The sequence below is a fragment of the Equus quagga genome, chromosome 15, assembly GCF_021613505.1.
Source record: "Equus quagga isolate Etosha38 chromosome 15, UCLA_HA_Equagga_1.0, whole genome shotgun sequence".
In the NCBI taxonomy this organism is placed as follows: domain Eukaryota; kingdom Metazoa; phylum Chordata; class Mammalia; order Perissodactyla; family Equidae; genus Equus; species Equus quagga.
In genome coordinates this window covers 72,594,871-72,611,217 of record NC_060281.1, presented here as the reverse complement: position 1 = coordinate 72,611,217, position 16,347 = coordinate 72,594,871, and the positions used below count along the sequence as shown (strand labels likewise).

Genomic DNA, 16,347 nt, shown 5'->3' with positions numbered 1-16,347 from the left:
CTGCCCCTTTCCCGGTCCCAGTCTCCTGCCCTGTGACGTGGGGTAAGAGCCACTGCAGGAGGCCGGGAGTAAAGGGGACAAGGCAGGAAGGGAGCTGAGCAGACCCTCCAGCACAGCAATCTGTCCTCCATTCGTCACCCGTTAGGGTGTTCTGTTCACTGCAGGGAACAGCATCTGGCAGGGAGCAGAAGCCCAACAAATATGTGCAGAAATGATGAAGGATTGTGCCTGCCCCCATCCAGCGAAGGGAATACTGATGGGAGAACACGGTTTTCTCACTGCTTTTCAAAACGTCAGGGTGTCCCTGCCCTGATCCTCGAAAGAGGGACATTGAGAACAGAGACATCTCAGTCCTCGGTCACACGATCAGGACGCGGCCCCCGAGAGGGCCTTCCCCGGACGTCGCCCAGCAGAGCTTCCTCCAGCGTCAGAAACGCTGCAGCGGACGGCTCGACTTGAAGGGGCCAGGGAGGCGAGCCACCCCAGCGCCGCAGAAGCGGCCGACTGCTCCCCCTGCCCCTCGAGGCCTGGCCGGAGACCGGATCGCGGCTTGGAGGGACCGCGGGGCTGCACCAAGGTGGGGGCTTCGTCTAGTCTTGGCCGCCACCTCATTTGGGTTGAAAATAACCTCAACCACCGGGTCAGGGCTCGCTGATTGTGACTCCGCTCCACAGAGGACCACACACACAGAGGACCTGGCGGCACGTGAGGTCTTGGTGTGGACACAGCCCGTGGGGCGATAAACCAGGATGGCCTCCGAGCCCAGCTCCAGTGGGCAAGGCCGGGAAGCAGCCCACGCCGACGGGGCTGGCGGACTGTGCGCCCCGTCAGGGCTTCCCGGGGCCTGATGCACTCTGATCGCTGAGAATCACTCTCACTCCTCTGGGGGAAAACCGCGTGTCTGCGGGACCCCAGCAGGAGCTCCGGGATAGGAAGTGGCCAAGGAGGGTGAGCTGGGAGGGAGGGGGGACCGCGGGGTCAATGGACAGGACAGCGGGGGGCCGGGAGAGGCTGAAGGCCGGGCTGCGGGGCCGTGGGTCTGCCTGTCCCCCTGCGACGGGCCACAGTGGCTGCCACCTGCAGGAGCCGTCCGCCTGTGGCCGGCTGATTGTACAGGGGCCACACCTGCCCTGAGCTGGGCTAGAGATCCCTGTGTCCCAGGGGCTGAAGGTGAGAGTGGTGGATTCCAACGTGTCTGGGTGACCATCTTCAGGGACAGTGGGGTGAACGTGGGGGCTGAGACGGTTCTTGTGGGGCCACCTTCCCTCCACCACGTGGGGCCTGGCCCCTTCCAGGGGGAGCAGCCTCTTGCTTCTGGGCTCTCCTGCTTCCTTGTCCCTCCCGCTGGAAGCCCAGCGCGATCTCTCCGGCCCCTCACGCGGTCTCTGCAGAGCGCTGGGTTCAAATCTCAGCTGCCCCTCCAGCTCTGGGACCCGGGAAGGCGGCCTCACCTCGATGAGCCTCGGTTTCTTCCCCTGTAGTGTGGGGAGCCCCCCAGTGCTTCCCTCACAGGTCAGCTCAGGTACGAACGGCACGCGGAGCACCAGTAGCGGGAGATGCCCAGCAGCACGGTCAAGGCTGATGCCGTGATCCTGAGTCCTGTCCACGTGGCGAGCTGGCGTGGATTTTTGTTTCTGCACCCCAAGTGTCCTCTTAAGATGCGTTTCTAGTGTAAGCAGGGTGGGGTCTCCTCCCCTCCCCACCAAGGCCAGGGACAGAACCCGGGCGGAGAGAACACGACGGGGTGCACCGCTGCTCCTGGCACCAGCAGCCCATGGTCGGTCCCCACCCTGTGTCTGCAGAGCGGCAGGCGGGCGAGGGACGCAGGTTAGGCCTCTCTCGCTCCTGCTGAACCCCAGGGGGACAGGGAGGAGGCGAGCGGACCCGGCCGCTGGGGGCTCAGAGCAACAGCCACTCCACAGACAGACTTCCCTTGCCGCGCCCCTGCACCAGGCCGCCAGGGTCCGGCTCCCACCGCCTATCGACAAGCCATTAATTTCTTTTTGTCCCCGATCCGCATACACGGACTCAAGGTGAGAGAAGGCGCGGGGCTGCGACTCCTCAGATTGATAGATTGCGTCTCTGTGCCCGGTCTGTTTCATGCTCAGTGACTCCACAGCAAAGCAATTATCACTGGGGAATGCATAATGGCCTAATTAATAACTAATGTCAGCTTGGCCTCTGAGCCATGATTATACCTTAGCAAGGAAACTTTTTTTTTTCTTTTAAACATTCCAAGAGGAAAATATTATTATAATTGACTGGTTAAATTGCCAAGTGTCCCCACCCCGTGGACTTGGGGTGGAGCAGGAAGCCCGCAAGGCCTGGAATGAAGGTGTCCCCTGCGAACTGGCTGTGTGACCTTGCTCAGCGTCTCAGCATCTCTGGGCCTCAGCGTCTGCACCTGTAAACAGAGCCGCCTTTCTGAAGCTGAGTGGGATTCCTGTACATACATATATAAAAGTTGGGGCCGGGCGGTTCTTGTTCATTGCTGTATCCTCAGGGCGTAAGCAGAGTAGGCGCTTAATAAATAATGGTCAGGGGCCGGCCCGGTGGTGCAGCAGTTAAGTGCACATGTTCCACTTCGGAGGCCCGGGGTTTGCCGGTTCGGATCCCGGGTGCGGACATGGCACTGCTTGGCAGCCATGCTGTGGTAGGCGTCCCACGTATAAAGTAGAGAAAGATGGGCACAGATGTTAGCTCAGGGCCAGCCTTCCTCAGCAAAAAGAGGAGGATTGGCAGCAGATGTTAGCTCAGGGCCAGTCTTCCTCAAAAAATAAATAAATAAATAAATAAATAAATAAATAATGATTAAAGGAGAGGATTCTGGAGCCAGACTGTGGGAGTTCAAATCTTGTTTCTGCCCCTTACTAGCTGTGTGACCTTGGGCAAGTTACCTGACCTCTCTGTGCCTCATTCTTCTCATTTGTAAAACGTTGACAATAACAGTATCTACTGTATAACACGGTCCTGGGGAGTAACGAGCTGGTGTCTGTAAAGCACTCACAGTGCCGCCTGGAACACAGAAACGGCCACGGCAACGTCTGCCAATATTTCCATGTGTCAACATTCATCTAACAAATATTTATTCAGCACCTATTGTGTGTTGGGCCCCATGTGGGACCTGGGAACACAACGGTCTACAGAGCACTCCCTCCGTCCTCTGGGGGAGTGGGAGGGATAAGCATTACTTGAATAATTAGGCAAACAAATAGATAATTACAAGTGACGCTGAGGGTCGCGAGGCTCCGACGAGCGTGTGTCGCCGGGAAGCCTGAGCAGACCCTGGGCGGCCGCGAGGCCCCAGGCAAGTAACTGTTGATCAGTGATCTGAGAGCCATGCAGCGTTAGGTCTGTGGTTCTCGGGAACGCTGCCCCTCAGGGGACGCCAACTGGAGGTACTTTCGGCTGTCCCGGAGGGGAGGGTGTACCTGGCGTCGAGTGGGTGGAGGCCAGGCTGCTGCTGTACATCCTCAGCGCGCAGGATACCCCCGCAGAGAACGATCCAGTCTCAAACGGCAGCAGTGCCACAGCTGAGAACCCAGCATCCAGTGCACCAAATGCAGGGGGAGAGCATCACACAGAGGGAAGAGCAGGTGCAAAGGCCCTGGGGTGGGGAAGGCACGCTTTCGAGGAAGAGCACGAAGGATGCACAGAGGGACGCGGGCAGGAGGGAGACCAGGCTGGGGCTCGATGGCAGAGGGCCTCGTGTGGGTCTGGCTTTCATCCAGGCACAGCGGGAGTTCCTGGAGGGTTATGAGCAGGGGGGCAGCCCATGAGCTGTGTGCCTTCTGACGAGCTGCCCTGGGCTGCTGGCAGAGAATGCTGGATAAATTAATCCAGAAGACGAGGGCGGTTCTGTGAGGCCTGAGCCGTCTTTGGGAGAAGGAGGGATGTCAGCCGCCCATCCCCAGCCATCGAGAGCGTGTGGTTCAGAGGGCATGGCAGAGCGGCCCATAAACCAGCAAGCACAGGTGACCACAGGGAGCTGGAGGGCTGGGAGGTCGTACAGCCAAGGCCACATTTCGGTGGAGCCTTGAAGGACAAGCATGGATTTGCCAGGGGGCTTATGAGGGAACAGCATTCTGGGAGAAGGGAACAGAATGTGCAAAGGCTCAGAAGCCCAGCACGACAGCTCTCTGTCCAGGAGAACTTGGGGTCAAGCCATCAGGAGATGGGGATGAACACAATGCCCCTTCTTTGCTGTGGATGCTGGAAAGTTTTTGCCGCTTTTAGGAGGCAAGGTCTTTTGGACAATTATTTGTCAATTATTTTTGCAACGATCATAGAAAACTAAAGCAGGGAGATTAAAACAACCATTTTATAACTCGAAGCTGCTGTGTAAGCAGCAGATGCAGATTTGAAGCCAGGTCTCACGGGGCCGCGGAGAACATAGGAACGTCTTCCGGGCCTTGCTCGTGAAGTGGTGCCACTCAGGCTGCAGCCTCTGGTCCCCTGGCTCCGTCAGAGCTCCCCCGTCCCACCTGGCGGGGGGCTCAGAGCGGGGCCTGGGCCCGCGGAGCGGCAGGAGACCGTTCGCCTCCCGGCAGGTCGGAGCTGCCTAAACGGACGCTCCCGGGCCGCTCACCCCTCCTCCCAGCCGTGCGGCCCTCGCGCCTCTGGGACAGGCGTCCTCGTCACCCGCTCCCAGCGGCAGCGGCAGCGATTTTAAAGGCGAGTGTGCGCAGCGGGCTTGGGGCTGAGCGCACGGAGGGCCCGGCTCTGCCGCGGTCCCTGAGCTGTTGTGGGGGCAGAAATGACGCAGCCACTTCCAGGTCTGGCCCCTGAGAACCGTCCCCGTGTTCAGACTCAGTGAAGGGGACTCTGGAACGCAGTGACGGGCGGAGCTGGAAGACGGGACACGCCTGGACCCGAGTGAGCGTGTGGAGCAGAGCTGCCAGCCCGTGAAGCAGCAGCAGACCGTGACGGAGCGAGAAATAACCACCCGCTGTGTCTGACGCTGTTGCTATGGGAATGGGCCACCGTGGCGACGCGGACACACGTGGGCTCGAATCCCAGCTCTTCTGCCTCTCAGCTATGTGGTCTTAATGTCCCAACCTCTCTGAGCCTCAGTTTCCTCCCTATAAAAGAAACACAATCATCTCTATCTCAGGATTCTCTAGAATATTGCACAACATCCCGGATGGCAGATAACCAGCCCTGAGGGTGGCACCCAGTAGCTGCTCAAGAAATGGAAACCCTCTCCTGCCCCGTCTCGGTGTCTCTGTCCCTGGGTCTGGAGTCAGGCCTCTGGTTCTGGGACTAGGATGCAGCCGACCTTAATCTTCGCTGGTCCCCACTCCTGTTGGGTTTTACGTATTTTAATCATCATTTTGTGCTTGTTTGGGGAAGGATTTATTACAGGGCAGTTTATACACCTCAGGGAAGAAATAAATAAGGGAACTTTGTCTTCTGCCGTGTGGGCTCCAGGGCCAGGAGGGAGGTGGGTGGAGAGAATTTGGGAGGTGGCCTGTGAGGGTGGGGAGGCAAAGGGCCGGCGTGCCAGGGTGAGCCTGGCTCAAGACGAGGCCGTGCTTGGCAGGGTGGATCTGGGGGACTAGAGGCAGGGGCACAGGTGAGGGCCTGGGGACTCCAGCCACCTCACCTTGGCTTTCAGCTCCTGCAATTCCCTCTTCCCTCCTGCCTCAGGGCATTTGCACACACTGTTCCTATAACTTAGCATGCCATTCCTCCTTTCTTGTGGCTAGAATGTTCCTACTCTTGCTGCAGTTCACAGGTCATTCCCTCTGGCAGCGCCCCTAGGATGCCCTCACAGCCCCATGGAGCTCCTGTCACAGCCCCCGCTGCAGCTGGTAATGACATACCACTCACCAGTGTGAGTGTCTGAATTATGCATCTTCCCCCAAAAGGTCAGCTCTGGGGGTGAATGGACTCTGTCTTATTTGCTCCTGTTCCTAGAACAGCGCCTGGCACACAGAGGCTGCTCGGTAAATATTTGCTGAGTGAACGAATAAATAAGTCAATTCAATCTCTCCCACGACCTAAAAGCAGGAGTCAGCACACTTTTTCTGGAAAGAGCCAGGTAATAAATATTTTTGGCTTTACAGGCCATACAGACTCTGTTGCAGCTTCTCAACTCTGCCGTTATGATGGGAAAGCAGCCACCGACAACACACAAATGAACGGGCATGGCTGTGTCCCAATAAAACTTTATTGATAAAAACAAGCTTTGGCCCGGGGGCCGCAGTTTGCTAAGCCCTGTCCCTACAGCCCGTCTGTACCTCTGCTCTCCCCCGGCACAAGGGTTACTTCTGGGTGTGTGCCGGGGGCTGGCCCGGGACAGCCTGCAAAAGCCCGCTGTTAAATTTTCAGGAATTTTGCAAGCTGGTTGTTCAACAAAGCCATTATTAAAAATGAAATCATATAAGCCTAAAATTAGAAAAAATAAGTTATATTAAAAATAATGGTACTAGAACATGGACGAATCTTGAGGACGTGATGCTGAGTGAAATGGGCCAGTCACAAGAAGACGACGACTGCTGTAGGATCCACCGTCCCCAGGTCTCGGGGGGGGGGGGGGGGCAGGCAGCAGGTGGCGCTGGGCGGGAATGGGGCTGGGTGTTTAAGGGGCACGGGGTTTTCATTTGGGAAGATGAAAAAGTTCCGGAGGTGGACAGTGGTGATGGTTGCCCCACAATGTGAACGGGCTTAATGCCATCGAACCGTACACTTAAAATGGTAAGACGGTAAATTTTATGTGTATTTTACCGCAAAAAAACTCAAAAAAAGAGAAAACACTCAATACTTATCACTTCCTAATTATCTGATGACGTTTTATGTTCTCTGTGCCGTGGGGTTACCTCCATCTGTCGTGTCTGTACTGAAACCGGCTGCGGCGGGAGTATTTACACCCCGGAAATCGTCAGATGCTACAGATCAGGGCTCCCCGGACGGCCAGTCGCTCAACGCTGACCTGCTCGCCGCTGGTTATTTGCGTCTGTCTCCCCCACGGGATGGCGAGCTTCTAGGGCAGAGCGTCTCAAACATCAGAATCACCGGGAGAAGCTTCTAACGTCCTGATGCCCACACCTCACGCCAGCGCAAGGATGCCAGCCCCCCCCGGGGTGGGCCCCGGGTCTCAGGGGTGGAAGCCAGGGCTCTGGTCTCGGGCTGAGCATCTCAAACTGTCATGTGCAAACGAATCAAACAGGGGGACCTCTCATTAAACTGCAGGTTCTGACTCAGGCGATGTCGGGGGGAGGGCCCAAGGCTACACTTCTACCGCGCTCCCAGGAGACGTGCACGCTGCTGGCCCGCAGGCCACACTTGGAGTAGCGAAGGGTCAGAGGGAAGGACGCTGCCCCGTCTCAGAGGGAAAGAGGCTTCCTGCCGGCCAGTGATCATGGGGCTCCTCACGCCCCCGCCCCTGGGATAAACAAGGTGGGTGTTACAAGAAGCCATTTCACAGAACAGGAGACTGAGGCTGGAGGTGAAGTGACCTGCCCAAGGTGGTGGGGCTTGCATCTGGTTTTCTGAGACCCCAGATGCAGCGCCTTTGCCGTCACCAGCTGCCTGACTCAGGCCACTCTGGGTATGAGGACTACATGGACCTGAAACAGTATCCAAGCCCTTCCTTCTTCTGGCTGTGTGACCTTAGGCGGGGTTCTTACCCTCTCTGGGCCTCATTCCTGCCACTCAGGGCATGAGAGGCTTTGCCTATGACATTGGGCGCTCCAGGGCCACCTGCAGGGCCTGCTTCACAGGGACACTCACATCCAGGAAGCTTCCTTCTCTAGCACCTAAACTTGGGGACGGCACTTCAGGGGACCCGCCGTGGGGGGCATGCGGTCCAGCCCATGCGTCTGAGCTAGGCCAAAGGGAAGGCAAGAGTGGGGCCTTTCTGGGTGCACCCGCATCTCGCCTTGGCAGCATTCGGCACGTCGTACTGAGTTAATACACCACGGGACGATTTCAGAATCATCCTCGTCATCATCACGATAATCATAGCCCCCAACGCGGATGGCAGCTTTCTCTGCACCAGGCACTGTCTAAGCCTTTGCATCTCTAACCTCGTTCATCCTCACCTCAGCTTAGAAGGTAGGGGTTGTTATGGGTCTCGTTTTACAGATGAAGAAATGAAGGTACAGAGAGAGAAAGATAACTTGCCCAGGCCACACAGCTAGTAGGGAGCAAAGCAGGGGTGGGAACCCAGACGGTCGGGCTCCAGAACTGTGCTCCCGGGCTCTGCACACGCCGCCTTCCAGATGACTTACGTGCCTGATGCAAATGTCACGTCCCTCGGACGAACTATGGCTGTGTTCCCCCTCCTGCCGTCAGCGCTTAGCACGGCTCCTGGCACACGCGAGTGCCCGATGACAAACATCCGGCGTCACGGGCGGGCCGGTGCAGCAGCCTCTGCCAGCCCCCCGCCGCCCCCTGCAGACACGACCCTCCGAGATGCTCGGCCGCCGAGCCCCGAGATGGATGGGCGCCCGGCGGCCCCGTCTCCGCGCCGCCCGGCCCCACATGGCCTTCCATAATGCAGTCCATTAAAAGGCTTGTAAATTTTCATACGTGAAAGCGACCGTGGCGTCAGCGTAGACTAATTGTTGTTAAATGTGCGGGAACGTTACGGCCAGGCCGCCGGGCCATCACTCTCCCCGGCGGGCCCGACGCCGGCCCATTCCTCTGCAGGCGCAGAGCTGACAACGCTCGCACAAGGCCAAGAAGCAATTCGTGTCAAAAAGATCAATAATAGAAAAATAAAGCATGAGAATTCTAGTTAAAGGGAATGTCATATAAATATGTGCTTCACGTCCATGATTCCAAGATTAAAAAAATCAATCAATATCGTTCTTTAGATGATGTTATTTCTAATGAGAAATACCCGGAACAGCTGCAAATAACTGCTTAACTGGGGGGAAAAAGCATTAATAATTTACTTTATAAGGCGCATGATAGCGAATGAAAGAGGGTTGCTGCTGGTTCTTAATTTGGTTGTGATGCGTCGTGACAGGTTCAATGACGCTTTGGTGGGTTCTTCATATTAAATTCAGAAGGATGTTCAGCTCATTATAAGTTTTACCCCAAGCTGGGCAGGGTGAGGTCAGGGGGGCAGGGTGAGGCCAGGGGGGCAGGACTCGGGACGGGAGCCGAGGAGCCCGGCACCATCGCGGTTATTAAGCCGTCAAACAGCACGCGCGGGGTGCGCGCATGTGCGAGCCGGGGCAGCGAGCAGGAGAGGAGTCCTCACCGCATCTTGCAAGCGACCCCCTGTTTATTGAGCTCTTACTATCTGCCAAGTCCTGGGCTGGGTGTGCAAATCTGAGTTTGAATCTCAGCTCTCTGTGTGGGTTGGGCTTTCCCATGGATTTTTTTGAGCTTTTTCCTGAAACAGCTCAGCAAAGACACAGGTGAGAGGCACGGGTCTGGCTGAGCGATGGGGTCCTCCCCAGCCCTAATCACCTGCAGGTGGCCAATTCAGGCCCTCACTGCTGAGGTTTGCACATTCCACCCTCAGTTCTGCTGGTGAAGAGCTCTGTGAGCTTAGGCAAGTGGCTTAACCTCTCAGAGCCCCAATTTCACAGCTGGAAGAGGGCACAATCCCAGGGGCGCCTCCCTTGTGGTACTGCTGGGAGGTGGGGATGCATGACAGGCATTGCTAAATGCTCCATCCACTTTGCTGGCTGGTGACCAGGCCTGAGCCACGCCTGACCACCGTGTGCCGGTTGCCGAACCTCAGTCACCTCACCTAAGAAGGGGGCAAGAGCTGAAGGCCCCTCAGGGCTCATGGGAGGAATAAGTGTGATGGGCGAGTCCCTGCTGGTCCACGTGGAATGCTGACCAAAGTTCCAGGAGTGCTCGCAACCTGCTGGGCTTTGTTTTTGGGGCTTTTCAGGTTCTTGGGGACTCAGTGAACCCTTGCGTCGACCCTAGGAGGTGGGTACGATTATCATCTCCGCTTAAAGGCTGAGGAAACTGAGACCCAGAGAGGTTAAGTGACTTGCCTAGGGTCACACAGCTGGGAAGCAGATGAGCTGGGATGCAAGCCCGTGCCAGTCTGGTTCCAGAGCCCACACCTGCACCCACCGTTCATCTTCCCCAGAGGGTCCCCGTGGTCCGCGAAGCCACTGCTCCCCGGCCTCGCTGGCTGGTCAAAGCTACACGTGGCTAACGTCTGTTGTGGCCTCGAGGAGGCCTCCCTTACAAAGGGGTGGTCACTCCAGTGCTGGGAGTGACACAGACAGGGTAGTTTGGGGAGCGAGAGAATTATGACATCAAAGACAGCTGGAAGAGCAAATAATGTTAAAAGGCAAAAAAAAAAGGCCTTATAATTAAATTTCAGCTCGAAGAGCAGAGCAGGAGGCCTGCGGGCAGATATGGAATGGGAGGGGGCGCAGGGCCTGAGTCAGGACGCGCACGCAGGGCCCGGCGGGGAGGGACGTGCCCACCCCTGGTGGGCTGAGCTTCGAGGTCGCCCTCCACAGGCAGCTGGCTCCTGGGGCATCTGGTCCCGGTTAGGACCCCTTCCCTTCCCATGGCTGCTGGGCTCCCAGGGCTGCGACAGGTGGCAGGGGAGGCGGGCGATGAGCTCAGGCGCTGGGCGGGGGCCCCGGTGGGGTGCGAGGGTACAGTCTCCCCGTCTCGGTCACCTTGGAAGGGCCAGGGCCCCCTTGTGCCATCTGATAAGCGCCAGAAGCATCCTGTTAAAACCTGAGTCAGACCTGGTCCCTCCTCTGCTCTAAAGCCTCCCATGGCTCCCACCTCGCTCAGAGTCACAGCCAAAGCCCTACGTTAGCCCCAAGGCCTTGAATGAGCTGGTGCCCTTGAACACGACTTAGGGGACGTGCCCGACTGAAGCAAGGGGCCGCGCTGTGGAGGACGGGGGACCCAGGCCCCACCAGGGGGCTCGGTCAGGCAGGGCGTCACCATTGCCCACGCATCGGACGCTTGAAAGGAGTTAATGGGAAAGAGCTGGTCCAGGGAGAGCATCGCAGGCAGAGAGAGCAGCAGGTGCAGACACAGGGGAAGGGGCCAGGCTGTCTGCGGGCTGAGGGGAGAGGCAGCTGAGACGGCGGAGGGGCCGCTGAGACGGCGGAGGGGCCGCTGGCCTTGGACTTCTGCCCCAAGGGTTGCTCCATCCCACACCACCCTCCTGGGCCCGAATCCACAGCCCCTCGGTCCTCTCCCTGCCCAGGTGCAGACGTGGGTGCTGGATGCCTGTCGGTCATCCTCTCTGAGCCTCAGTTTCCTCCTCTGTAAAGGGATCATCACAGAACCTCCCTGGACTGAAATATTGTGAAGAACAAGCAGGTATCATCAGAAAGCGTGTAGCACGTAGTAGGTGTGCAACGAAAGTGACTTCAGGAGACTCTCTGGCCAGGCGGGGCCCTCCTTCAGCACCCAGCCCGGGCGCTTACTGACTGACAACCGCGGACGTTTGACTCAGCGACACTCACCCCAGAGGTGCACTGTGGACACTGGCTCCCAGCAGGTCATGATGTCTCACTCCTCCAACCAGGGTGACACCCTCAAGACCCACGTGAGTTGGGCTGGCAGCGTCCCACCCCATTCCACAGACGGCGCAGTGGAGGGTAACTGACGAGACCCGAGTCGCACAGATCCATTCGTTGACTGACTGCCTGAGTCATTCCCTCGTCCACAGGCATCCACGAGGCTGGGAGCTGTCAGGCTGGGGGCGCCGGGCCCGGCTTTGTCGCCTAAACCACCCACAGGGGAGGCAGCAAGTCCTCGTTCTTGCAAATTCCTATTTCACGGCTCCCTCTGCGCCTCCACAAACACAGCCTCGACCAGGTCTGCCTGGATTCCCTTCCGCCCTCGGGGTTGGTCTCAGAGGTGCACCCCATCCCATTAAAGAAACGCAAAGCAGAGACGAGCCTCAGAACTGCTGCCACGGCCGCCTGGGCCCCAGGGGCACGGCCACGTGGCTGAGGAGGCTGGCGAGGCCATGCTTGCTGCGCCCGGGAGCTCGGCCCTCGTAGCTGGATGAGGCCTGAGGCCTCGCTGGGCCGGTCTTCGGGAAGCGGAGACCCTCAGAAGGTTGAGGGAGGGGAGCAGGGTGGAGGAGGCAGGAGAAGGCGGAGGGGAGGGGAGGAGAGGAGGGCACCGGCCCGCCCTGCATCTGGGGCACGGAGACCCGCTGTGCAGGCCAGCACCCGGCCACTGCGGCCCCACGTGGCCCGTATCCCCCGTGTCCTTCGGGACGGCCGGCCCACCCGGCGGCTCTCTCGTCACCTCTCAGGCAGCTACAGCCGACGGCCACCGGGGCCACAGACACCAGACAGCGGCTTCTGGACTGGAGTCTCCTCCTCGTGGAGTCCCGTCCCCAGGTCCCTCCACGCAGGCACTCCTCACAGGCGGGTGGTCTCGGGGGTGACGCTTCTTTCGTGAAGGCCGGGCTGGAAGAGGCAGCAGGGGGACGCCAGGCCAGCTGGGGACCCCACCTGGTCCTCGGACAGCGTCACTTCCACCACAGGCTCCATCTCTTGATGGGGAAATGTCAGGACACAACGCAGACAGGCACGGGATGGGGGAGTGTGTGGCCATCGGCGACAATGAGATGGAAAACTCAGGAAGAAGCAGAACCTCTGGGAGGAAGCCAGCAGGCCTCCCGCGAGCGGGACCTGATGCCCGATGTCGTTTCCACCATGGGGACTGAACTCCCAGGGACCCTCCTTGAAGGCGGGGACGGTGTCGCACCACCTGTGGACCCTCCACAGCCCTCACCCAGAGCCTGGCACACAGCAGGGGCTCCGCAAGTATTTGCTGAGTGGACCTGCAAGACACCACACAGAACGGTGGCCCTCCCAGGTACGGCACAAACGCCCGTCCCCCCACACAAAGAGGGTCGAAGGGACTACCAGCTGTGAGCTTCACTAGGCCCAGCATCTAGGACACCACCTGGTATGCAGTAGGGTCTCAACAAATGTTTGTTGAGTGAATAAATGATTGCATGGACTCAACTCATGATGAATGCATCTCTCGGTAAGTGGTGTGTTGGCTCCCCTCTCTAAGCTTCTAGAAGGAGGTCACGCCACAAGAGCTCCCTCTGACCCTGAGAGGGCAGGGAGAGACCATCAGCTCCACCAACCAAACAACCCACCACGATGAGAACAAACGACTCGCCAGCCACTCAACCGAGACCCTCATGGAACCTCACGCAACCCCACGAGCTGTCACTATTTACAGATGAGGACACCGTGGCTCAGAGACATGAAGTCACTTGCCAAAGTTACATAAGCTTGTCAGCGTTAGGGTGGGACTCAGACCATGCTCTCCTGCCTCCCCTGGGGTTCAGAGGCCAAGTCAGCCCCCTTGGTTCCCAAGCTGCTGTGTTTCGATCAGGCCCAGGTGAACGTCTCTGTTCCAACTCAACCAAAAGAGCTTTCCACCGTGCAGGCCACATCCATTCACGGAGGAAGAAGAAGGCAGGGGAAAATGTCCCAGCAGTGGCCCCGCCGTCTCCCAGGCTGGGGGTTCCTCAGAAAAGCTTCACCTCCCATTTAGCATAACAAAAGTTTTAATTTAGATGTTTTCATCTCTCTCTCCAAGTAAAAATAAGTTTAAAATAATGACTGTAATAAATGAAGGTAATTAATTGTAGTTTGTTCCTTTACTGTCTAGTCAGCTTAATTTTACCTTTTCAACTAATAATGAGAAAATAATTTTTGTGCTCGGAGGGTTAATGATATGTAACTTCGAGAACTGCTAATTGCATGTTGCACTCCATCCATCAACGAGCCCATCTGTGCGACTTGATTATGTTTGCTAAATTATTGCTTTGAATTATCTTTCATAAAGCAACTTTTGTAATTAGTGGGGCTTTCGGCTTGCTCTTTTCTCTGTGGCGAGGATATTCCAACTTTGGCCATTTCAAGCTGTCTCCCTGGAGCCGCCTCTCCGCTGGCTTTGTCTGCCTGCGCCGGGGGACAGGCTGTCCTTTAAGCAATCAAGGCGCGAGGAAAAGCTGCCTGGATTCACAGCGGGGCCGAGTCACTTCCGCTCCGCCCCCCTCCCACCAGCGCAAAAAAAAAAAAAAAAAAAAAAAGAAAGAAAGAAAAAGAAGACCCACATACGTATATAGTAGGAAAAGAGAAAAAGGATGCCCGAATTCTGCAGATCCCAGGGCTGGGGGAGTGAAATTAAAGGATGAACTGGACCACGTTCTATTTCAACGAGGGGCCCTCGGGGGAAAGGGGCCGACGTTTTATAGGCTGGTTTATGGGACTGTCCTGGGAGGTGATTGACGCCCACCGGGGAGTCCTGCGCCCCAGCCCAGAGAGCCTGGCGGATCCGAGCTGGGAAGCGGCATAAAGGATGAACCCTCATTAAAAAAATGAAAATGAAAATCAAATTTGGATTGTAAACGGGCTGCGCGTGCGCGGTCTGATGGGGATGAAGAAGGTGCTTCTTGGGAACGCCTTTCGGGGGCGTCTCCCGCGAGGCCCCGGGAGGGTCACGGCGCCCGCCTTGGGTTAGTCAATCCGTCAGGAGGAAAGCAGGGGCTTCCGAAATAAAACTCCGACAAATTCAGTCTTTTTGGTACATTACGGAAAGGGACGACGGCAAGCCCTCTTAAGAAAATTAACGGAGTTCCTTGAAGATTCCCGGCTATTAAAACAGTGTGTGTTCAACGGCCCTGTGCATTTAGAAATTAGAGGTCAGTTCTGTCTCTCCAAAAGCCCCACTAAGACTTTCTCTCTCCCAGCACTTATTGAGCACTAACTGTGTGCCAGGCACCATTCAACCCACTCCACTCTGCTTAGTTCTTTGAGCCCTTATTGTTAGCCTCATTTTTCAGGACAAAAGCTGCCGCTCAGAGAGGTTAAGGAACTTCCCCTAAGCCACACAGCTAGTGTAAACAGCAGGGCTGGTTCAAGCCAGGCCTGTCTGAGTCCGTCTTGCATGGGCCCCCCACCACGCTGGCTGCACTGGGTCTTGTCTGGGTCATCGCCCAAACCCACTGGTTAACTCTTTCTCCTGTTGAAAAGATGACGTCAGTCTTGCTGGCTTCCTGTAGCACAGAAGGCCCCTTTCCTTTGGATAAAAAGCCTTGAACAACCTGAGGAAGAGGCAGATTACAGCCCAGTCAGAGTGGAGCACAAATAACCCTCTATTGGAAGTCGCTGAGAGGAGGGGCAATGAAATAACCAAGACTCGAACACGCACGGCAATGTTCTGGGCGCCCCAAGGATGTTAACTTTGCTCTTCCTCAATCACAACCCTATGAAGTAGGTATAGTTATTACCCAGTTTTACAAAGGAGGAGACAGGGGCACAGAGAGGTTAAGTAACTTGCCTCAGGTCAAACAGCTAGTAACTGGCAGAGGCAGGATTCAAACCCCAGGCTCCAGAGGAGCTCTCTGCGTGCCAGGCATTCCATAAACCCTCTTCCTGACTTCTATCTCAGTCAGTCCTCAAACAACATGGAAAGATCTGCAGTGTCTTTCTTCCATTTAACAGATGGGGAGACTGAGGCTTTAAGTGGCCAAGAGAAGCCCCGCCCACACCAACCCAGGGGAGAGAAGGGCGAGCGCGTGACCCTGCGCACACAGCGGCTCCACGCCTGTCTCGGGGCGGGCAGAGGGACCAGCCGCCTGGGGGGCCTGCGTGCTGAGGGCCTCAGGGAGCAGGAGCTGGCAGGTGGAGTCCTCTTTTCTTGAAAACGCAAGGCCACGACAACACATTCCCCACACTGCTGGCCTTCTTCCTGCTTTTTATTTTTCCCCTTCTAGCTCAGGCACCTCACAACCAAATGAATCAATACCGGACGGCCCTATAAATAAATAAGCACATGAGTCAACTCACTAATAAAATGAAGGGATGAAAAATATGGAAATCAGCGACATTTGCGTAAGTCCAGTTATTGTTTACTTTAACATTGGCTCCTGCGCTGACGCGGTTCCAGAGACAGATTTAAAGTAATGTGGCGCTGGGCAGACGACAGACTTAAGATGCGTCTCCGCCGGGGAGCTCTGAGAAGGGCTGGTCCTTCGGGGGTCCTGCCCGCATCCCGGGGAAGACGGAGAAGAGCCCCCGACGACGGAGCAGGGGGGCAATGGCCTCCCGTTCCACTCAGTGCGCCTCCGTCCTTTTCCTGGCCTGCCTCCTGCGCCAGCCAGACGTTCTCAGAATCCTGGTCAAAAAGTCTGGCCAAGAGGAGACATGGGGGAGGGCCAGCTCTCCAGGGCTCCAGGAAGGCAAGAGAAACTACCGGCTGAGCGGCTGCCAAAGGCGTCAGGGCCTGAACGGTGCTGATTTCACACTCAGCGGGCAGGCTGGGATGGGGTTCAGGGCGCGCTGCTGACTGTCTGCACTTATCTGCTAGGCTGCCTTAGAGAACCGAGGCAGAGGGGGATGCCGGGGG

The 16,347-nt window shown here is 57.1% G+C and overlaps 1 protein-coding gene across 2 annotated transcripts in view; it reads right to left on the bottom strand.

The window, feature by feature from the left end:
• Positions 1-16,347, bottom strand: part of CUX2 (cut like homeobox 2) — a 236,497-nt gene that overhangs the window by 69,658 nt on the left and 150,492 nt on the right. The window lies entirely within an intron of this gene.